Below are 21,975 nucleotides of genomic sequence, written 5' to 3'. Positions count from 1 at the left end.
TAAGCAGTGTTTTAATTGACCGTTGTTGTACACAGGTGTTTTATGATCTTCCGAAAAGACAATGCAACTTTCTTCTAGAGAATCCTGTTCAGAAGGATATGACCATGGTTTTTAGTGGGGATGAAAACTTGAACATTTCACTTGTAAATCAGACTAAATGACCACCACCATATGAATTCTAGATTGAAATATGTGATTTCATTTGTCTTTGCTTTAAATGGGTGTCTACTGAACATGAGAATTCTTACATAAAATATTTCATAAGGATAACCAAAAGTTAAAAATTAAACTATGGTTTCACTGGGGATTGAACCCAGGACCTTCTGCGTGTAAAGCAGACGTGATGACCACTACACTATGAAACCCACCACAGATCAGTTGGATTGGATGACAGCTGCAGAAAACGGTTGTCCACTGATCTTTCAAAACACAATATAATTTTCTTCTAAAGAAACCTGTTCAAAAAGATGTGCTCATAAGTGATAAAAAGTAGGACAATCTAACTGTAAATCAGACAAATTGACTACTACCATATGAATTATAGATTGTAATATGTCATTTCAATTGTCTTTCGTTTAAATGGGTGGCCATGGAATTTGAGTATGCTTACATACAATTGTTTTTTAAAAATAACCAATGGTTAAAGCTTAAGCCCTTGGTTTCACTAGGGATTGAACCCAGGACCTTCTGCGTGTAAAGCAGATGTGATGACCACTACACTATGAAACCCAACTTGTCCCTATATTTTTCATTGACCGTTGCAGTACATGGGTGTCTCCTGATCATTCCAAAATCATACATTGTAATTTTCTTCAACAGACGCATGTTCAAAAGGATAATCCCATAGCAGATGTAATGACCACTTCCAAATAAATTATTGTTTGAAATGTGTCATTTCATTTCTTTTTCCTTCAAATGGGTATCTACAGAACATTAGAATGCTTCGAAAGAAAATTTATTGAGGATAACCAAGGGTTAATGACTCTGGCTTTCATTTGACTTAGGATAGATCTCAGGACATACTGAATGAAAAGCAGGTGTGATGACCACTACACTTTGAAACACAACACTTAAGCAGTGTTTTAATTGACCGTTGTTGTACACAGGTGTTTTATGATCTTCCGAAAAGACAATGCAACTTTCTTCTAGAGAATCCTGTTCAGAAGGATATGACCATGGTTTTTAGTGGGGATGAAAACTTGAACATTTCACTTGTAAATCAGACTAAATGACCACCACCATATGAATTCTAGATTGAAATATGTGATTTCATTTGTCTTTGCTTTAAATGGGTGTCTACTGAACATGAGAATTCTTACATAAAATATTTCATAAGGATAACCAAAAGTTAAAAATTAAACTATGGTTTCACTGGGGATTGAACCCAGGACCTTCTGCGTGTAAAGCAGACGTGATGACCACTACACTATGAAACCCACCACAGATCAGTTGGATTGGATGACAGCTGCAGAAAACGGTTGTCCACTGATCTTTCAAAACACAATATAATTTTCTTCTAAAGAAACCTGTTCAAAAAGATGTGCTCATAAGTGATAAAAAGTAGGACAATCTAACTGTAAATCAGACAAATTGACTGCTACCATATGAATTACAGATTGTAATATGTCATTTCAATTGTCTTTCGTTTAAATGGGTGGCCATGGAATTTGAGTATGCTTACATATAATTGTTTTTCAAAAATAACCAATGGTTAAAGATTAAGCCCTTGGTTTCACTGGAGATTGAACCCAGGACCTTCTGCGTGTAAAGCAGATGTGATGACCACTACACTATGAAACCCAACTTGTCCCTATGTTTTTCATTGACCGTTGCAGTACATGGGTGTCTCCTGATCATTCCAAAATCATACATTGTAATTTTCTTCAACAGACGCATGTTCAAAAGGATAATCCCATAGTTTTGGTGGGGATCAAAGTGAAGAGCTTCCACTTGCAAAGCAGATGTAATGACCACTTCCAAATAAATTATTGTTTGAAATGTGTCATTTCATTTCTTTTTCCTTCAAATGGGTATCTACAGAACATTAGAATGCTTCGAAAGAAAATTTATTGAGGATAACCAAGGGTTAATGACTCTGGCTTTCATTTGACTTAGGATAGATCTCAGGACATACTGAATGAAAAGCAGGTGTGATGACCACTACACTTTGAAACACAACACTTAAGCAGTGTTTTAATTGACCGTTGTTGTACACAGGTGTTTTATGATCTTCCGAAAAGACAATGCAACTTTCTTCTAGAGAATCCTGTTCAGAAGGATATGACCATGGTTTTTAGTGGGGATGAAAACTTGAACATTTCACTTGTAAATCAGACTAAATGACCACCACCATATGAATTCTAGATTGAAATATGTGATTTCATTTGTCTTTGCTTTAAATGGGTGTCTACTGAACATGAGAATTCTTACATAAAATATTTCATAAGGATAACCAAAAGTTAAAAATTAAACTATGGTTTCACGGGGGATTGAACCCAGGACCTTTTGTGTGTAAAGCAGACGTGATGACCACTACACTATGAAACCCACCACAGGTCAGTTGGTTTGGATGACAGCTGCAGAAAACGGTTGTCCACTGATCTTTCAAAACACAATATAATTTTCTTCTAAAGAAACCTGTTCAAAAAGATGTGCTCATAAGTGATAAAAAGTAGGACAATCTAACTGTAAATCAGACAAATTGACTGCTACCATATGAATTACAGATTGTAATATGTCATTTCAATTGTCTTTCGTTTAAATGGGTGGCCATGGAATTTGAGTATGCTTACATATAATTGTTTTTCAAAAATAACCAATGGTTAAAGATTAAGCCCTTGGTTTCACTGGGGATTGAACCCAGGACCTTCTGCGTGTAAAGCAGATGTGATGACCACTACACTATGAAACCCAACTTGTCCTTATGTTCTTCATTGACCGTTGCAGTACATGGGTGTCTCCTGATCATTCCAAAATCATACATTGTAATTTTCTTCAACAGACGCATGTTCAAAAGGATAATCCCATAGCAGATGTAATGACCACTTCCAAATAAATTATTGTTTGAAATGTGTCATTTCATTTCTTTTTCCTTCAAATGGGTATCTACAGAACATTAGAATGCTTCGAAAGAAAATTTATTGAGGATAACCAAGGGTTAATGACTCTGGCTTTCATTTGACTTAGGATAGATCTCAGGACATACTGAATGAAAAGCAGGTGTGATGACCACTACACTTTGAAACACAACACTTAAGCAGTGTTTTAATTGACCGTTGTTGTACACAGGTGTTTTATGATCTTCCGAAAAGACAATGCAACTTTCTTCTAGAGAATCCTGTTCAGAAGGATATGACCATGGTTTTTAGTGGGGATGAAAACTTGAACATTTCACTTGTAAATCAGACTAAATGACCACCACCATATGAATTCTAGATTGAAATATGTGATTTCATTTGTCTCTGCTTTAAATGGGTGTCTACTGAACATGAGAATTCTTACATAAAATATTTCATAAGGATAACCAAAAGTTAAAAATTAAACTATGGTTTCACTGGGGATTGAACCCAGGACCTTCTGCGTGTAAAGCAGACGTGATGACCACTACACTATGAAACCCACCACAGATCAGTTGGATTGGATGACAGCTGCAGAAAACGGTTGTCCACTGATCTTTCAAAACACAATATAATTTTCTTCTAAAGAAACCTGTTCAAAAAGATGTGCTCATAAGTGATAAAAAGTAGGACAATCTAACTGTAAATCAGACAAATTGACTACTACCATATGAATTATAGATTGTAATATGTCATTTCAATTGTCTTTCGTTTAAATGGGTGGCCATGGAATTTGAGTATGCTTACATACAATTGTTTTTTAAAAATAACCAATGGTTAAAGCTTAAGCCCTTGGTTTCACTGGGGATTGAACCCAGGACCTTCTGCGTGTAAAGCAGATGTGATGACCACTACACTATGAAACCCAACTTGTCCCTATATTTTTCATTGACCGTTGCAGTACATGGGTGTCTCCTGATCATTCCAAAATCATACATTGTAATTTTCTTCAACAGACGCATGTTCAAAAGGATAATCCCATAGCAGATGTAATGACCACTTCCAAATAAATTATTGTTTGAAATGTGTCATTTCATTTCTTTTTCCTTCAAATGGGTATCTACAGAACATTAGAATGCTTCGAAAGAAAATTTATTGAGGATAACCAAGGGTTAATGACTCTGGCTTTCATTTGACTTAGGATAGATCTCAGGACATACTGAATGAAAAGCAGGTGTGATGACCACTACACTTTGAAACACAACACTTAAGCAGTGTTTTAATTGACCGTTGTTGTACACAGGTGTTTTATGATCTTCCGAAAAGACAATGCAACTTTCTTCTAGAGAATCCTGTTCAGAAGGATATGACCATGGTTTTTAGTGGGGATGAAAACTTGAACATTTCACTTGTAAATCAGACTAAATGACCACCACCATATGAATTCTAGATTGAAATATGTGATTTCATTTGTCTTTGCTTTAAATGGGTGTCTACTGAACATGAGAATTCTTACATAAAATATTTCATAAGGATAACCAAAAGTTAAAAATTAAACTATGGTTTCACTGGGGATTGAACCCAGGACCTTCTGCGTGTAAAGCAGACGTGATGACCACTACACTATGAAACCCACCACAGATCAGTTGGATTGGATGACAGCTGCAGAAAACGGTTGTCCACTGATCTTTCAAAACACAATATAATTTTCTTCTAAAGAAACCTGTTCAAAAAGATGTGCTCATAAGTGATAAAAAGTAGGACAATCTAACTGTAAATCAGACAAATTGACTACTACCATATGAATTATAGATTGTAATATGTCATTTCAATTGTCTTTCGTTTAAATGGGTGGCCATGGAATTTGAGTATGCTTACATACAATTGTTTTTTAAAAATAACCAATGGTTAAAGCTTAAGCCCTTGGTTTCACTGGGGATTGAACCCAGGACCTTCTGCGTGTAAAGCAGATGTGATGACCACTACACTATGAAACCCAACTTGTCCCTATGTTTTTCATTGACCGTTGCAGTACATGGGTGTCTCCTGATCATTCCAAAATCATACATTGTTATTTTCTTCAACAGACGCATGTTCAAAAGGATAATTCCATAGCAGATGTAATGACCACTTCCAAATAAATTATTGTCTGAAATGTGTCATTTCATTTCTTTTTCCTTCAAATGGGTATCTACAGAACATTAGAATGCTTCGAAAGAAAATTTATTGAGGATAACCAAGGGTTAATGACTCTGGCTTTCATTTGACTTAGGATAGATCTCAGGACATACTGAATGAAAAGCAGGTGTGATGACCACTACACTTTGAAACACAACACTTAAGCAGTGTTTTAATTGACCGTTGTTGTACACAGGTGTTTTATGATCTTCCGAAAAGACAATGCAACTTTCTTCTAGAGAATCCTGTTCAGAAGGATATGACCATGGTTTTTAGTGGGGATGAAAACTTGAACATTTCACTTGTATATCAGACTAAATGACCACCACCATATGAATTCTAGATTGAAATATGTGATTTCATTTGTCTTTGCTTTAAATGGGTGTCTACTGAACATGAGAATTCTTACATAAAATATTTCATAAGGATAACCAAAAGGTAAATTATGGTTTCACTGGGGATTGAAACCAGGACCTTCTGTGTGTAAAGCAGACGTGATGACCACTACACTATGAAACCCACCACAGGTCAGTTGGTTTGGATGACAGCTGCAGAAAATGGTTGTCCACTGATCTTTCAAAACACAATATAATTTTCTTCTAAAGAAACCTGTTCAAAAAGATGTGCTCATAAGTGATAAAAAGTAGGACAATCTAACTGTAAATCAGACAAATTGACTGCTACCATATGAATTACAGATTGTAATATGTCATTTCAATTGTCTTTCGTTTAAATGGGTGGCCATGGAATTTGAGTATGCTTACATATAATTGTTTTTCAAAAATAACCAATGGTTAAAGATTAAGCCCTTGGTTTCACTGGAGATTGAACCCAGGACCTTCTGCGTGTAAAGCAGATGTGATGACCACTACACTATGAAACCTAACTTGTCCCTATGTTTTTCATTGACCGTTGCAGTACATGGGTGTCTCCTGATCATTCCAAAATCATACATTGTAATTTTCTTCAACAGACGCATGTTCAAAAGGATAATCCCATAGTTTTGGTGGGGATCAAAGTGAAGAGCTTCCACTTGCAAAGCAGATGTAATGACCACTTCCAAATAAATTATTGTTTGAAATGTGTCATTTCATTTCTTTTTCCTTCAAATGGGTATCTACAGAACATTAGAATGCTTCGAAAGAAAATTTATTGAGGATAACCAAGGGTTAATGACTCTGGCTTTCATTTGACTTAGGATAGATCTCAGGACATACTGAATGAAAAGCAGGTGTGATGACCACTACACTTTGAAACACAACACTTAAGCAGTGTTTTAATTGACCGTTGTTGTACACAGGTGTTTTATGATCTTCCGAAAAGACAATGCAACTTTCTTCTAGAGAATCCTGTTCAGAAGGATATGACCATGGTTTTTAGTGGGGATGAAAACTTGAACATTTCACTTGTAAATCAGACTAAATGACCACCACCATATGAATTCTAGATTGAAATATGTGATTTCATTTGTCTTTGCTTTAAATGGGTGTCTACTGAACATGAGAATTCTTACATAAAATATTTCATAAGGATAACCAAAAGGTAAATTATGGTTTCACTGGGGATTGAAACCAGGACCTTCTGTGTGTAAAGCAGACGTGATGACCACTACACTATGAAACCCACCACAGGTCAGTTGGTTTGGATGACAGCTGCAGAAAATGGTTGTCCACTGATCTTTCAAAACACAATATAATTTTCTTCTAAAGAAACCTGTTCAAAAAGATGTGCTCATAAGTGATAAAAAGTAGGACAATCTAACTGTAAATCAGACAAATTGACTGCTACCATATGAATTACAGATTGTAATATGTCATTTCAATTGTCTTTCGTTTAAATGGGTGGCCATGGAATTTGAGTATGCTTACATATAATTGTTTTTCAAAAATAACCAATGGTTAAAGATTAAGCCCTTGGTTTCACTGGGGATTGAACCCAGGACCTTCTGCGTGTAAAGCAGATGTGATGACCACTACACTATGAAACCCAACTTGTCCCTATGTTTTTCATTGACCGTTGCAGTACATGGGTGTCTCCTGATCATTCCAAAATCATACATTGTAATTTTCTTCAACAGACGCATGTTCAAAAGGATAATCCCATAGTTTTGGTGGGGATGAAAGTGAAGAGCTTCCACTTGCAAAGCAGATGTAATGACCACTTCCAAATAAATTATTGTTTGAAATGTGTCATTTCATTTCTTTTTCCTTCAAATGGGTATCTACAGAACATTAGAATGCTTCGAAAGAAAATTTATTGAGGATAACCAAGGGTTAATGACTCTGGCTTTCATTTGACTTAGGATAGATCTCAGGACATACTGAATGAAAAGCAGGTGTGATGACCACTACACTTTGAAACACAACACTTAAGCAGTGTTTTAATTGACCGTTGTTGTACACAGGTGTTTTATGATCTTCCGAAAAGACAATGCAACTTTCTTCTAGAGAATCCTGTTCAGAAGGATATGACCATGGTTTTTAGTGGGGATGAAAACTTGAACATTTCACTTGTATATCAGACTAAATGACCACCACCATATGAATTCTAGATTGAAATATGTGATTTCATTTGTCTTTGCTTTAAATGGGTGTCTACTGAACATGAGAATTCTTACATAAAATATTTCATAAGGATAACCAAAAGTTAAAAATTAAACTATGGTTTCACTGGGGATTGAACCCAGGACCTTCTGTGTGTAAAGCAGACGTGATGACCACTACACTATGAAACCCACCACAGGTCAGTTGGTTTGGATGACAGCTGCAGAAAATGGTTGTCCACTGATCTTTCAAAACACAATATAATTTTCTTCTAAAGAAACCTGTTCAAAAAGATGTGCTCATAAGTGATAAAAAGTAGGACAATCTAACTGTAAATCAGACAAATTGACTGCTACCATATGAATTACAGATTGTAATATGTCATTTCAATTGTCTTTCGTTTAAATGGGTGGCCATGGAATTTGAGTATGCTTACATATAATTGTTTTTCAAAAATAACCAATGGTTAAAGATTAAGCCCTTGGTTTCACTGGAGATTGAACCCAGGACCTTCTGCGTGTAAAGCAGATGTGATGACCACTACACTATGAAACCCAACTTGTCTCTATGTTTTTCATTGACCGTTGCAGTACATGGGTGTCTCCTGATCATTCCAAAATCATACATTGTAATTTTCTTCAACAGACGCATGTTCAAAAGGATAATCCCATAGTTTTGGTGGGGATCAAAGTGAAGAGCTTCCACTTGCAAAGCAGATGTAATGACCACTTCCAAATAAATTATTGTTTGAAATGTGTCATTTCATTTCTTTTTCCTTCAAATGGGTATCTACAGAACATTAGAATGCTTCGAAAGAAAATTTATTGAGGATAACCAAGGGTTAATGACTCTGGCTTTCATTTGACTTAGGATAGATCTCAGGACATACTGAATGAAAAGCAGGTGTGATGACCACTACACTTTGAAACACAACACTTAAGCAGTGTTTTAATTGACCGTTGTTGTACACAGGTGTTTTATGATCTTCCGAAAAGACAATGCAACTTTCTTCTAGAGAATCCTGTTCAGAAGGATATGACCATGGTTTTTAGTGGGGATGAAAACTTGAACATTTCACTTGTAAATCAGACTAAATGACCACCACCATATGAATTCTAGATTGAAATATGTGATTTCATTTGTCTTTGCTTTAAATGGGTGTCTACTGAACATGAGAATTCTTACATAAAATATTTCATAAGGATAACCAAAAGGTAAATTATGGTTTCACTGGGGATTGAAACCAGGACCTTCTGTGTGTAAAGCAGACGTGATGACCACTACACTATGAAACCCACCACGGGTCAGTTGGTTTGGATGACAGCTGCAGAAAATGGTTGTCCACTGATCTTTCAAAACACAATATAATTTTCTTCTAAAGAAACCTGTTCAAAAAGATGTGCTCATAAGTGATAAAAAGTAGGACAATCTAACTGTAAATCAGACAAATTGACTGCTACCATATGAATTACAGATTGTAATATGTCATTTCAATTGTCTTTCGTTTAAATGGGTGGCCATGGAATTTGAGTATGCTTACATATAATTGTTTTTCAAAAATAACCAATGGTTAAAGATTAAGCCCTTGGTTTCACTGGGGATTGAACCCAGGACCTTCTGCGTGTAAAGCAGATGTGATGACCACTACACTATGAAACCCAACTTGTCCCTATGTTTTTCATTGACCGTTGCAGTACATGGGTGTCTCCTGATCATTCCAAAATCATACATTGTAATTTTCTTCAACAGACGCATGTTCAAAAGGATAATCCCATAGTTTTGGTGGGGATGAAAGTGAAGAGCTTCCACTTGCAAAGCAGATGTAATGACCACTTCCAAATAAATTATTGTTTGAAATGTGTCATTTCATTTCTTTTTCCTTCAAATGGGTATCTACAGAACATTAGAATGCTTCGAAAGAAAATTTATTGAGGATAACCAAGGGTTAATGACTCTGGCTTTCATTTGACTTAGGATAGATCTCAGGACATACTGAATGAAAAGCAGGTGTGATGACCACTACACTTTGAAACACAACACTTAAGCAGTGTTTTAATTGACCGTTGTTGTACACAGGTGTTTTATGATCTTCCGAAAAGACAATGCAACTTTCTTCTAGAGAATCCTGTTCAGAAGGATATGACCATGGTTTTTAGTGGGGATGAAAACTTGAACATTTCACTTGTATATCAGACTAAATGACCACCACCATATGAATTCTAGATTGAAATATGTGATTTCATTTGTCTTTGCTTTAAATGGGTGTCTACTGAACATGAGAATTCTTACATAAAATATTTCATAAGGATAACCAAAAGTTAAAAATTAAACTATGGTTTCACTGGGGATTGAACCCAGGACCTTCTGTGTGTAAAGCAGACGTGATGACCACTACACTATGAAACCCACCACAGGTCAGTTGGTTTGGATGACAGCTGCAGAAAATGGTTGTCCACTGATCTTTCAAAACACAATATAATTTTCTTCTAAAGAAACCTGTTCAAAAAGATGTGCTCATAAGTGATAAAAAGTAGGACAATCTAACTGTAAATCAGACAAATTGACTGCTACCATATGAATTACAGATTGTAATATGTCATTTCAATTGTCTTTCGTTTAAATGGGTGGCCATGGAATTTGAGTATGCTTACATATAATTGTTTTTCAAAAATAACCAATGGTTAAAGATTAAGCCCTTGGTTTCACTGGGGATTGAACCCAGGACCTTCTGCGTGTAAAGCAGATGTGATGACCACTACACTATGAAACCCAACTTGTCCCTATGTTTTTCATTGACCGTTGCAGTACATGGGTGTCTCCTGATCATTCCAAAATCATACATTGTAATTTTCTTCAACAGACGCATGTTCAAAAGGATAATTCCATAGTTTTGGTGGGGATGAAAGTGAAGAGCTTCCACTTGCAAAGCAGATGTAATGACCACTTCCAAATAAATTATTGTTTGAAATGTGTCATTTCATTTCTTTTTCCTTCAAATGGGTATCTACAGAACATTAGAATGCTTCGAAAGAAAATTTATTGAGGATAACCAAGGGTTAATGACTCTGGCTTTCATTTGACTTAGGCCCCTTCCACACTAGCGAGTGTGATGCGATGAACTCGCATCACACTCGCAACGCAAGCTGCCGGGAACGCACGGCCCGAACGCTGCACCGCGGGAGTGAACTCAGCATGTCAGTTCACTCCCGCGGTGCAGCGTTCGGGCCGTTCGTTCCCGGCAGCTTGCGTTGCGAGTGTGATGCGAGTTCATCGCATCACACTCGCTAGTGTGGAAGGGGCCTTAGGATAGATCTCAGGACATACTGAATGAAAAGCAGGTGTGATGACCACTACACTTTGAAACACAACACTTAAGCAGTGTTTTAATTGACCGTTGTTATACACAGGTGTTTTATGATCTTCCGAAAAGACAATGCAACTTTCTTCTAGAGAATCCTGTTCAGAAGGATATGACCATGGTTTTTAGTGGGGATGAAAACTTGAACATTTCACTTGTAAATCAGACTAAATGACCACCACCATATGAATTCTAGATTGAAATATGTGATTTCATTTGTCTTTGCTTTAAATGGGTGTCTACTGAACATGAGAATTCTTACATAAAATATTTCATAAGGATAACCAAAAGTTAAAAATTAAACTATGGTTTCACTGGGGATTGAACCTAGGACCTTTTGCGTGTAAAGCAGACGTGATGACCACTACACTATGAAACCCACCACAGATCAGTTGGATTGGATGACAGCTGCAGAAAACGGTTGTCCACTGATCTTTCAAAACACAATATAATTTTCTTCTAAAGAAACCTGTTCAAAAAGATGTGCTCATAAGTGATAAAAAGTAGGACAATCTAACTGTAAATCAGACAAATTGACTACTACCATATGAATTATAGATTGTAATATGTCATTTCAATTGTCTTTCATTTAAATGGGTGGCCATGGAATTTGAGTATGCTTACATACAATTGTTTTTTAAAAATAACCAATGGTTAAAGCTTAAGCCCTTGGTTTCACTGGGGATTGAACCCAGGACCTTCTGCGTGTAAAGCAGATGTGATGACCACTACACTATGAAACCAACTTGTCCCTATGTTTTTCATTGACTGTTGCAGTACATGGGTGTCTCCTGATCATTCCAAAATCATACATTGTAATTTTCTTCAATAAACGCATGTTCAAAAGGATAATCCCATAGTTTTGGTGGGGATCAAAGTGAAGAGCTTCCACTTGCAAAGCAGATGTAATGACCACTTCCAAATAAATTATTGTTTGAAATGTGTCATTTCATTTCTTTTTCCTTCAAATGGGTATCTACAGAACATTAGAATGCTTCGAAAGAAAATTTATTGAGGATAACCAAGGGTTAATGACTCTGGCTTTCATTTGACTTAAAATAGATCTCAGGACATACTGAATGAAAAGCAGGTGTGATGACCACTACACTTTGAAACACAACACTTAAGCAGTGTTTTAATTGACCGTTGTTGTACACAGGTGTTTTATGATCTTCCGAAAAGACAATGCAACTTTCTTCTAGAGAATCCTGTTCAGAAGGATATGACCATGGTTTTTAGTGGGGATGAAAACTTGAACATTTCACTTGTATATCAGACTAAATGACCACCACCATATGAATTCTAGATTGAAATATGTGATTTCATTTGTCTTTGCTTTAAATGGGTGTCTACTGAACATGAGAATTCTTACATAAAATATTTCATAAGGATAACCAAAAGTTAAAAATTAAACTATGGTTTCACTGGGGATTGAACCCAGGACCTTCTGTGTGTAAAGCAGACGTGATGACCACTACACTATGAAACCCACCACAGGTCAGTTGGTTTGGATGACAGCTGCAGAAAACAGTTGTCCACTGATCTTTCAAAACACAATATAATTTTCTTCTAAAGAAACCTGTTCAAAAAGATGTGCTCATAAGTGATAAAAAGTAGGACAATCTAACTGTAAATCAGACAAATTGACTGCTACCATATGAATTACAGATTTTAATATGTCATTTCAATTGTCTTTCGTTTAAATGGGTGGCCATGGAATTTGAGTATGCTTACATATAATTGTTTTTCAAAAATAACCAATGGTTAAAGATTAAGCCCTTGGTTTCACTGGGGATGGAACCCAGGACCTTCTGCGTGTAAAGCAGATGTGATGACCACTACACTATGAAACCCAACTTGTCCCTATGTTATTCATTGACCGTTGCAGTACATGGGTGTCTCCTGATCATTCCAAAATCATACATTGTAATTTTCTTCAACAGACGCATGTTTAAAAGGATAATCCCATAGCAGATGTAATGATCACTTCCAAATAAATTATTGTTTGAAATGTGTCATTTCATTTCTTTTTCCTTCAAATGGGTATCTACAGAACATTAGAATGCTTCGAAAGAAAATTTATTGAGGATAACCAAGGGTTAATGACTATGGCTTTCATTTGACTTAGGATAGATCTCAGGACATACTGAATGAAAAGCAGGTGTGATGACCACTACACTTTGAAACACAACACTTAAGCAGTGTTTTAATTGACCGTTGTTGTACACAGGTGTTTTATGATCTTCCGAAAAGACAATGCAACTTTCTTCTAGAGAATCCTGTTCAGAAGGATATGACCATGGTTTTTAGTGGGGATGAAAACTTGAACATTTCACTTGTATATCAGACTAAATGACCACCACCATATGAATTCTAGATTGAAATATGTGATTTCATTTGTCTTTGCTTTAAATGGGTGTCTACTGAACATGAGAATTCTTACATAAAATATTTCATAAGGATAACCAAAAGTTAAAAATTAAACTATGGTTTCACTGGGGATTGAACCCAGGACCTTCTGCGTGTAAAGCAGACGTGATGACCACTACACTATGAAACCCACCACAGATCAGTTCGATTGGATGACAGCTGCAGAAAACGGTTGTCCACTGATCTTTCAAAACACAATATAATTTTCTTCTAAAGAAACCTGTTCAAAAAGATGTGCTCATAAGTGATAAAAAGTAGGACAATGTGTTCAAAAAGATGTGCTCATAAGTGATAAAAAGTAGGACAATCTAACTGTAAATCAGACAAATTGACTACTACCATATGAATTATAGATTGTAATATGTCATTTCAATTGTCTTTCGTTTAAATGGGTGGCCATGGAATTTGAGTATGCTTACATACAATTGTTTTTTAAAAATAACCAATGGTTAAAGCTTAAGCCTTTGGTTTCACAGGGGATTGAACCCAGGACCTTCTGCGTGTAAAGCAGACGTGATGACCACTACACTATGAAACCCACCACAGATCAGTTGGATTGGATGACAGCTGCAGAAAACGGTTGTCCACTGATCTTTCAAAACACAATATAATTTTCTTCTAAAGAAACCTGTTCAAAAAGATGTGCTCATAAGTGATAAAAAGTAGGACAATCTACCTGTAAATCAGACAAATTGACTGCTACCATATGAATTACAGATTGTAATATGTCATTTCAATTGTCTTTCGTTTAAATGGGTGGCCATGGAATTTGAGTATGCTTACATATAATTGTTTTTCAAAAATAACCAATGGTTAAAGATTAAGCCCTTGGTTTCACTGGGGATTGAACCCAGGACCTTCTGCATGTAAAGCAGATGTGATGACCACTACACTATGAAACCCAACTTGTCCCTATGTTTTTCATTGACCGTTGCAGTACATGGGTGTCTCCTGATCATTCCAAAATCATACATTGTAATTTTCTTCAACAGACGCATGTTCAAAAGGATAATCCCATAGCAGATGTAATGACCACTTCCAAATAAATTATTGTTTGAAATGTGTCATTTCATTTCTTTTTCCTTCAAATGGGTATCTACAGAACATTAGAATGCTTCGAAAGAAAATTTATTGAGGATAACCAAGGGTTAATGACTCTGGCTTTCATTTGACTTAGGATAGATCTCAGGACATACTGAATGAAAAGCAGGTGTGATGACCACTACACTTTGAAACACAACACTTAAGCAGTGTTTTAATTGACCGTTGTTGTACATAGGTGTTTTATGATCTTCCGAAAAGACAATGCAACTTTCTTCTAGAGAATCCTGTTCAGAAGGATATGACCATGGTTTTTAGTGGGGATGAAAACTTGAACATTTCACTTGTAAATCAGACTAAATGACCACCACCATATGAATTCTAGATTGAAATATGTGATTTCATTTGTCTTTGCTTTAAATGGGTGTCTACTGAACATGAGAATTCTTACATAAAATATTTCATAAGGATAACCAAAAGTTAAAAATTAAACTATGGTTTCACTGGGGATTGAACCCAGGACCTTCTGCGTGTAAAGCAGACGTGATGACCACTACACTATGAAACCCACCACAGATCAGTTGGATTGGATGACAGCTGCAGAAAACGGTTGTCCACTGATCTTTCAAAACACAATATAATTTTCTTCTAAAGAAACCTGTTCAAAAAGATGTGCTCATAAGTGATAAAAAGTAGGACAATCTAACTGTAAATCAGACAAATTGACTACTACCATATGAATTATAGATTGTAATATGTCATTTCAATTGTCTTTCGTTTAAATGGGTGGCCATGGAATTTGAGTATGCTTACATACAATTGTTTTTTAAAAATAACCAATGGTTAAAGCTTAAGCCCTTGGTTTCACTGGGGATTGAACCCAGGACCTTCTGCGTGTAAAGCAGATGTGATGACCACTACACTATGAAACCAACTTGTCCCTATGTTTTTCATTGACTGTTGCAGTACATGGGTGTCTCCTGATCATTCCAAAATCATACATTGTAATTTTCTTCAACAAACGCATGTTCAAAAGGATAATCCCATAGTTTTGGTGGGGATCAAAGTGAAGAGCTTCCACTTGCAAAGCAGATGTAATGACCACTTCCAAATAAATTATTGTTTGAAATGTGTCATTTCATTTCTTTTTCCTTCAAATGGGTATCTACAGAACATTAGAATGCTTCGAAAGAAAATTTATTGAGGATAACCAAGGGTTAATGACTCTGGCTTTCATTTGACTTAGGCCCCTTCCACACTAGCGAGTGTGATGCGATGAACTCGCATCACACTCGCAACGCAAGCTGCCGGGAACGCACGGCCCGAACGCTGCACCGCGGGAGTGAACTCAGCATGTCAGTTCACTCCCGCGGTGCAGCGTTCGGGCCGTGCGTTCCCGGCAGCTTGCGTTGCGAGTGTGATGCGAGTTCATCGCATCACACTCGCTAGTGTGGAAGGGGCCTTAGGATAGATCTCAGGACATACTGAATGAAAAGCAGGTGTGATGACCACTACACTTTGAAACACAACACTTAAGCAGTGTTTTAATTGACCGTTGTTGTACACAGGTGTTTTATGATCTTCCGAAAAGACAATGCAACTTTCTTCTAGAGAATCCTGTTCAGAAGGATATGACCATGGTTTTTAGTGGGGATGAAAACTTGAACATTTCACTTGTAAATCAGACTAAATGACCACCACCATATGAATTCTAGATTGAAATATGTGATTTCATTTGTCTTTGCTTTAAATGGGTGTCTACTGAACATGAGAATTCTTACATAAAATATTTCATAAGGATAACCAAAAGTTAAAAATTAAACTATGGTTTCACTGGGGATTGAACCCAGGACCTTCTGTGTGTAAAGCAGACGTGATGACCACTACACTATGAAACCCACCACAGGTCAGTTGGTTTGGATGACAGCTGCAGAAAACAGTTGTCCACTGATCTTTCAAAACACAATATAATTTTCTTCTAAAGAAACCTGTTCAAAAAGATGTGCTCATAAGTGATAAAAAGTAGGACAATCTAACTGTAAATCAGACAAATTGACTGCTACCATATGAATTACAGATTGTAATATGTCATTTCAATTGTCTTTCGTTTAAATGGGTGGCCATGGAATTTGAGTATGCTTACATATAATTGTTTTTCAAAAATAACCAATGGTTAAAGATTAAGCCCTTGGTTTCACTGGGGATGGAACCCAGGACCTTCTGCGTGTAAAGCAGATGTGATGACCACTACACTATGAAACCCAACTTGTCCCTATGTTTTTCATTGACCGTTGCAGTACATGGGTGTCTCCTGATCATTCCAAAATCATACATTGTAATTTTCTTCAACAGACGCATGTTTAAAAGGATAATCCCATAGCAGATGTAATGACCACTTCCAAATAAATTATTGTTTGAAATGTGTCATTTCATTTCTTTTTCCTTCAAATGGGTATCTACAGAACATTAGAATGCTTCGAAAGAAAATTTATTGAGGATAACCAAGGGTTAATGACTCTGGCTTTCATTTGACTTAGGATAGATCTCAGGACATACTGAATGAAAAGCAGGTGTGATGACCACTACACTTTGAAACACAACACTTAAGCAGTGTTTTAATTGACCGTTGTTGTACACAGGTGTTTTATGATCTTCCGAAAAGACAATGCAACTTTCTTCTAGAGAATCCTGTTCAGAAGGATATGACCATGGTTTTTAGTGGGGATGAAAACTTGAACATTTCACTTGTATATCAGACTAAATGACCACCACCATATGAATTCTAGATTGAAATATGTGATTTCATTTGTCTTTGCTTTAAATGGGTGTCTACTGAACATGAGAATTCTTACATAAAATATTTCATAAGGATAACCTAAAGGTAAACTATGGTTTCACTGGGGATTGAACCCAGGACCTTCTGTGTGTAAAGCAGACGTGATGACCACTACACTATGAAACCCACCACAGGTCAGTTGGTTTGGATGACAGCTGCAGAAAACGGTTGTCCACTGATCTTTCAAAACACAATATAATTTTCTTCTAAAGAAACCTGTTCAAAAAGATGTGCTCATAAGTGATAAAAAGTAGGACAATCTAACTGTAAATCAGACAAATTGACTGCTACCATATGAATTACAGATTGTAATATGTCATTTCAATTGTCTTTCGTTTAAATGGGTGGCCATGGAATTTGAGTATGCTTACATATAATTGTTTTTCAAAAATAACCAATGGTTAAAGATTAAGCCCTTGGTTTCACTGGGGATTGAACCCAGGACCTTCTGCGTGTAAAGCAGATGTGATGACCACTACACTATGAAACCCAACTTGTCCCTATGTTTTTCATTGACCGTTGCAGTACATGGGTGTCTCCTGATCATTCCAAAATCATACATTGTAATTTTCTTCAACAGACGCATGTTCAAAAGGATAATCCCATAGCAGATGTAATGACCACTTCCAAATAAATTATTGTTTGAAATGTGTCATTTCATTTCTTTTTCCTTCAAATGGGTATCTACAGAACATTAGAATGCTTCGAAAGAAAATTTATTGAGGATAACCAAGGGTTAATGACTCTGGCTTTCATTTGACTTAGGATAGATCTCAGGACATACTGAATGAAAAGCAGGTGTGATGACCACTACACTTTGAAACACAACACTTAAGCAGTGTTTTAATTGACCGTTGTTGTACACAGGTGTTTTATGATCTTCCGAAAAGACAATGCAACTTTCTTCTAGAGAATCCTGTTCAGAAGGATATGACCATGGTTTTTAGTGGGGATGAAAACTTGAACATTTCACTTGTATATCAGACTAAATGACCACCACCATATGAATTCTAGATTGAAATATGTGATTTCATTTGTCTTTGCTTTAAATGGGTGTCTACTGAACATGAGAATTCTTACATAAAATATTTCATAAGGATAACCAAAAGTTAAAAATTAAACTATGGTTTCACTGGGGATTGAACCCAGGACCTTCTGTGTGTAAAGCAGACGTGATGACCACTACACTATGAAACCCACCACAGGTCAGTTGGTTTGGATGACAGCTGCAGAAAATGGTTGTCCACTGATCTTTCAAAACACAATATAATTTTCTTCTAAAGAAACCTGTTCAAAAAGATGTGCTCATAAGTGATAAAAAGTAGGACAATCTAACTGTAAATCAGACAAATTGACTGCTACCATATGAATTACAGATTGTAATATGTCATTTCAATTGTCTTTCGTTTAAATGGGTGGCCATGGAATTTGAGTATGCTTACATATAATTGTTTTTCAAAAATAACCAATGGTTAAAGATTAAGCCCTTGGTTTCACTGGGGATTGAACCCAGGACCTTCTGCGTGTAAAGCAGATGTGATGACCACTACACTATGAAACCCAACTTGTCCCTATGTTTTTCATTGACCGTTGCAGTACATGGGTGTCTCCTGATCATTCCAAAATCATACATTGTAATTTTCTTCAACAGACGCATGTTCAAAAGGATAATCCCATAGTTTTGGTGGGGATCAAAGTGAAGAGCTTCCACTTGCAAAGCAGATGTAATGACCACTTCCAAATAAATTATTGTTTGAAATGTGTCATTTCATTTCTTTTTCCTTCAAATGGGTATCTACAGAACATTAGAATGCTTCGAAAGAAAATTTATTGAGGATAACCAAGGGTTAATGACTCTGGCTTTCATTTGACTTAGGATAGATCTCAGGACATACTGAATGAAAAGCAGGTGTGATGACCACTACACTTTGAAACACAACACTTAAGCAGTGTTTTAATTGACCGTTGTTGTACACAGGTGTTTTATGATCTTCCGAAAAGACAATGCAACTTTCTTCTAGAGAATCCTGTTCAGAAGGATATGACCATGGTTTTTAGTGGGGATGAAAACTTGAACATTTCACTTGTATATCAGACTAAATGACCACCACCATATGAATTCTAGATTGAAATATGTGATTTCATTTGTCTTTGCTTTAAATGGGTGTCTACTGAACATGAGAATTCTTACATAAAATATTTCATAAGGATAACCAAAAGGTAAACTATGGTTTCACTGGGGATTGAACCCAGGACCTTCTGTGTGTAAAGCAGACGTGATGACCACTACACTATGAAACCCACCACAGGTCAGTTGGTTTGGATGACAGCTGCAGAAAATGGCTGTCCACTGCTCTTTCAAAACACAATATAATTTTCTTCTAAAGAAACCTGTTCAAAAAGATGTGCTCATAAGTGATAAAAAGTAGGACAATCTAACTGTAAATCAGACAAATTGACTGCTACCATATGAATTACAGATTGTAATATGTCATTTCAATTGTCTTTCGTTTAAATGGGTGGCCATGGAATTTGAGTATGCTTACATATAATTGTTTTTCAAAAATAACCAATGGTTAAAGATTAAGCCGTTGGTTTCACTGGGGATTGAACCCAGGACCTTCTGCGTGTAAAGCAGATGTGATGACCACTACACTATGAAACCCAACTTGTCCCTATGTTTTTCATTGACCGTTGCAGTACATGGGTGTCTCCTGATCATTCCAAAATCATACATTGTAATTTTCTTCAACAGACGCATGTTCAAAAGGATAATCCCATAGTTTTGGTGGGGATGAAAGTGAAGAGCTTCCACTTGCAAAGCAGATGTAATGACCACTTCCAAATAAATTATTGTTTGAAATGTGTCATTTCATTTCTTTTTCCTTCAAATGGGTATCTACAGAACATTAGAATGCTTCGAAAGAAAATTTATTGAGGATAACCAAGGGTTAATGACTCTGGCTTTCATTTGACTTAGGATAGATCTCAGGACATACTGAATGAAAAGCAGGTGTGATGACCACTACACTTTGAAACACAACACTTAAGCAGTGTTTTAATTGACCGTTGTTGTACACAGGTGCTTTATGATCTTCCGAAAAGACAATGCAACTTTCTTCTAGAGAATCCTGTTCAGAAGGATATGACCATGGTTTTTAGTGGGGATGAAAACTTGAACATTTCACTTGTAAATCAGACTAAATGACCACCACCATATGAATTCTAGATTGAAATATGTGATTTCATTTGTCTTTGCTTTAAATGGGTGTCTACTGAACATGAGAATTCTTACATAAAATATTTCATAATGATAACCAAAAGGTAAACTATGGTTTCACTGGGGATTGAACCCAGGACCTTCTGTGTGTAAAGCAGACGTGATGACCACTACACTATGAAACCCACCACAGGTCAGTTGGTTTGGATGACAGCTGCAGAAAATGGCTGTCCACTGATCTTTCAAAACACAATATAATTTTCTTCTAAAGAAACCTGTTCAAAAAGATGTGCTCATAAGTGATAAAAAGTAGGACAATCTAACTGTAAATCAGACAAATTGACTGCTACCATATGAATTACAGATTGTAATATGTCATTTCAATTGTCTTTCGTTTAAATGGGTGGCCATGGAATTTGAGTATGCTTACATATAATTGTTTTTCAAAAATAACCAATGGTTAAAGATTAAGCCGTTGGTTTCACTGTGGATTGAACCCAGGACCTTCTGCGTGTAAAGCAGATGTGATGACCACTACACTATGAAACCCAACTTGTCCCTATGTTTTTCATTGACCGTTGCAGTACATGGGTGTCTCCTGATCATTCCAAAATCATACATTGTAAATTTCTTCAACAGACGCATGTTCAAAAGGATAATCCCCTAGTTTTGGTGGGGATGAAAGTGAAGAGCTTCCACTTGCAAAGCAGATGTAATGACCACTTCCAAATAAATTATTGTTTGAAATGTGTCATTTCATTTCTTTTTCCTTCAAATGGGTATCTACAGAACATTAGAATGCTTCGAAAGAAAATTTATTGAGGATAACCAAGGGTTAATGACTCTGGCTTTCATTTGACTTAGGATAGATCTCAGGACATACTGAATGAAAAGCAGGTGTGATGACCACTACACTTTGAAACACAACACTTAAGCAGTGTTTTAATTGACCGTTGTTGTACACAGGTGTTTTATGATCTTCCGAAAAGACAATGCAACTTTCTTCTAGAGAATCCTGTTCAGAAGGATATGACCATGGTTTTTAGTGGGGATGAAAACTTGAACATTTCACTTGTATATCAGACTAAATGACCACCACCATATGAATTCTAGATTGAAATATGTGATTTCATTTGTCTTTGCTTTAAATGGGTGTCTACTGAACATGAGAATTCTTACATAAAATATTTCATAAGGATAACCAAAAGTTAAAAATTAAACTATGGTTTCACTGGGGATTGAACCCAGGACCTTCTGTGTGTAAAGCAGACGTGATGACCACTACACTATGAAACCCACCACAGGTCAGTTGG

General features: G+C 36.3%; 18 non-coding genes across 18 annotated transcripts; all 18 read right to left on the bottom strand.

Moving 5' to 3' along the window:
* Nucleotides 1-292: 292 nt before the first annotated feature.
* TRNAV-UAC (transfer RNA valine (anticodon UAC)) lies at nt 293-365 on the bottom strand. The gene has a single exon. It is a non-coding gene; the product is annotated as a tRNA-Val (tRNA).
* Nucleotides 366-1,363: 998 nt separating this feature from the next.
* TRNAV-UAC (transfer RNA valine (anticodon UAC)) lies at nt 1,364-1,436 on the bottom strand. The gene has a single exon. It is a non-coding gene; the product is annotated as a tRNA-Val (tRNA).
* A 1,402-nt stretch (nt 1,437-2,838) lies between these two features.
* Nucleotides 2,839-2,911, bottom strand: TRNAV-UAC (transfer RNA valine (anticodon UAC)). Its single transcript has one exon. It is a non-coding gene; the product is annotated as a tRNA-Val (tRNA).
* A 634-nt stretch (nt 2,912-3,545) lies between these two features.
* Nucleotides 3,546-3,618, bottom strand: TRNAV-UAC (transfer RNA valine (anticodon UAC)). The gene has a single exon. It is a non-coding gene; the product is annotated as a tRNA-Val (tRNA).
* A 291-nt stretch (nt 3,619-3,909) lies between these two features.
* TRNAV-UAC (transfer RNA valine (anticodon UAC)) lies at nt 3,910-3,982 on the bottom strand. The gene has a single exon. It is a non-coding gene; the product is annotated as a tRNA-Val (tRNA).
* A 634-nt stretch (nt 3,983-4,616) lies between these two features.
* Nucleotides 4,617-4,689, bottom strand: TRNAV-UAC (transfer RNA valine (anticodon UAC)). The gene has a single exon. It is a non-coding gene; the product is annotated as a tRNA-Val (tRNA).
* A 291-nt stretch (nt 4,690-4,980) lies between these two features.
* TRNAV-UAC (transfer RNA valine (anticodon UAC)) lies at nt 4,981-5,053 on the bottom strand. Its single transcript has one exon. It is a non-coding gene; the product is annotated as a tRNA-Val (tRNA).
* A 2,095-nt stretch (nt 5,054-7,148) lies between these two features.
* Nucleotides 7,149-7,221, bottom strand: TRNAV-UAC (transfer RNA valine (anticodon UAC)). Its single transcript has one exon. It is a non-coding gene; the product is annotated as a tRNA-Val (tRNA).
* A 2,142-nt stretch (nt 7,222-9,363) lies between these two features.
* On the bottom strand, nt 9,364-9,436 carry TRNAV-UAC (transfer RNA valine (anticodon UAC)). Its single transcript has one exon. It is a non-coding gene; the product is annotated as a tRNA-Val (tRNA).
* Nucleotides 9,437-10,474: 1,038 nt separating this feature from the next.
* Nucleotides 10,475-10,547, bottom strand: TRNAV-UAC (transfer RNA valine (anticodon UAC)). Its single transcript has one exon. It is a non-coding gene; the product is annotated as a tRNA-Val (tRNA).
* A 1,258-nt stretch (nt 10,548-11,805) lies between these two features.
* Nucleotides 11,806-11,878, bottom strand: TRNAV-UAC (transfer RNA valine (anticodon UAC)). The gene has a single exon. It is a non-coding gene; the product is annotated as a tRNA-Val (tRNA).
* Nucleotides 11,879-13,622: 1,744 nt separating this feature from the next.
* On the bottom strand, nt 13,623-13,695 carry TRNAV-UAC (transfer RNA valine (anticodon UAC)). The gene has a single exon. It is a non-coding gene; the product is annotated as a tRNA-Val (tRNA).
* Nucleotides 13,696-14,394: 699 nt separating this feature from the next.
* On the bottom strand, nt 14,395-14,467 carry TRNAV-UAC (transfer RNA valine (anticodon UAC)). The gene has a single exon. It is a non-coding gene; the product is annotated as a tRNA-Val (tRNA).
* Nucleotides 14,468-15,101: 634 nt separating this feature from the next.
* TRNAV-UAC (transfer RNA valine (anticodon UAC)) lies at nt 15,102-15,174 on the bottom strand. The gene has a single exon. It is a non-coding gene; the product is annotated as a tRNA-Val (tRNA).
* A 291-nt stretch (nt 15,175-15,465) lies between these two features.
* TRNAV-UAC (transfer RNA valine (anticodon UAC)) lies at nt 15,466-15,538 on the bottom strand. The gene has a single exon. It is a non-coding gene; the product is annotated as a tRNA-Val (tRNA).
* Nucleotides 15,539-17,859: 2,321 nt separating this feature from the next.
* Nucleotides 17,860-17,932, bottom strand: TRNAV-UAC (transfer RNA valine (anticodon UAC)). The gene has a single exon. It is a non-coding gene; the product is annotated as a tRNA-Val (tRNA).
* A 998-nt stretch (nt 17,933-18,930) lies between these two features.
* Nucleotides 18,931-19,003, bottom strand: TRNAV-UAC (transfer RNA valine (anticodon UAC)). Its single transcript has one exon. It is a non-coding gene; the product is annotated as a tRNA-Val (tRNA).
* Nucleotides 19,004-20,034: 1,031 nt separating this feature from the next.
* Nucleotides 20,035-20,107, bottom strand: TRNAV-UAC (transfer RNA valine (anticodon UAC)). Its single transcript has one exon. It is a non-coding gene; the product is annotated as a tRNA-Val (tRNA).
* Nucleotides 20,108-21,975: the final 1,868 nt, after the last annotated feature.

This window comes from Engystomops pustulosus, chromosome 7 (assembly GCF_040894005.1).
Source record: "Engystomops pustulosus chromosome 7, aEngPut4.maternal, whole genome shotgun sequence".
In the NCBI taxonomy this organism is placed as follows: Eukaryota; Metazoa; Chordata; class Amphibia; order Anura; family Leptodactylidae; genus Engystomops; species Engystomops pustulosus.
The sequence above is the reverse complement of the archived record's forward strand: the minus strand, read 5'-3'. Positions and strand labels throughout refer to the sequence as shown.